Below are 1177 nucleotides of genomic sequence, written 5' to 3' on the forward strand. Positions count from 1 at the left end.
AACGAGTCGCCGGATCTGTAGGGGGCCGGGAGCCCGAGGCGGCGAGCGGCTCCGGCTGCTGCCGGGACCCGCGAGGCTTCGAGCCGGTCCGGCCGCGGCCGGGGATCTCGTGCCGAACGTCGTCTTCCCGGGACGGTCCCGGGAGGGCCCCAGTCTCCTCCCGGGTGACGTTCACCGAAGCGGCTGCCGGCTGTCTTCGAGCCCCCACCCCTGCCGTGGCCGCGGGGATTCGCCCCGGTCCCGGCAGCTGACGGTTCCCTGTGTCGGACGCCGGCTTCCCGGGACTGCCCCGGGACAGCCCCGGTCGCCTCCCGGGTGACGTTCACCGAAGCTGCTGCCGCCTGTCTTTGTCCCCCCCCCCCCCGTGCTCTCCCTCAGGCGGGAGGTAGGACGTGCTCTCCCTGGGCGAGTAGACGTGCTCTCCCTGGGCGAGTAGACGTGCTCTCCCTGGGCGAGTAGACGTGCTCTCCCTGGGCGAGTAGACGTGCTCTCCTGGGGCGAGTAGACGTGCTCTCCCTGGGCGAGTAGACGTGCTCTCCCTGGGCGAGTAGACGTGCTCTCCCTCGGCGAGTAGACGTGCTCTCCCTCGGCGAGTAGACGTGCTCTCCCTGGGCGAGTAGACGTGCTCTCCCTGGGCGAGTAGACGTGCTCTCCCTGGGCGAGTAGACGTGCTCTCCCTGGGCGAGTAGACGTGCTCTCCCTCGGCGAGTAGACGTGCTCTCCCTGGGCGAGTAGACGTGCTCTCCCTGGGCGAGTAGACGTGCTCTCCCTGGGCGAGTAGACGTTGCTCTCCCTCGGCGAGTAGACGTGCTCTCCCTCGGCGAGTAGACGTGCTCTCCCTGGGCGAGTAGACGTGCTCTCCCTCGGCGAGTAGGACGTGCTCTCCGCGGAGATCGCGCTTGTCGCCAAGGGGTCGCTGTTGCGCTCTGCCTCCGCCTACGTCATCGTACAAGCCGGCGTGATTTCTGCGACCTGCCGCTGGGCGGAGGTCGGCTGGTTGTGCGCTCGCGGAGCTGACGGCCCCTCCAGTTCCGTATATGAGGGAACGAGTGACGCCGAGCACTCCCAGGGCAGCGCTGCCGAGCGGCTGCTCCAAGCCACCCGCCAGGCGGCTGGGCAGGGGTCCGTCTGGCTTCTCGGTGGCTTTCGCCCGGGTCAGAGAGGGGACCCGCGGGGC

The sequence above is a fragment of the Melanerpes formicivorus genome, unplaced genomic scaffold, assembly GCF_026170545.1.
Source record: "Melanerpes formicivorus ecotype bairdi unplaced genomic scaffold, bMelFor1.0.p_v2 SCAF_350, whole genome shotgun sequence".
Lineage (NCBI taxonomy): Eukaryota > Metazoa > Chordata > Aves > Piciformes > Picidae > Melanerpes > Melanerpes formicivorus.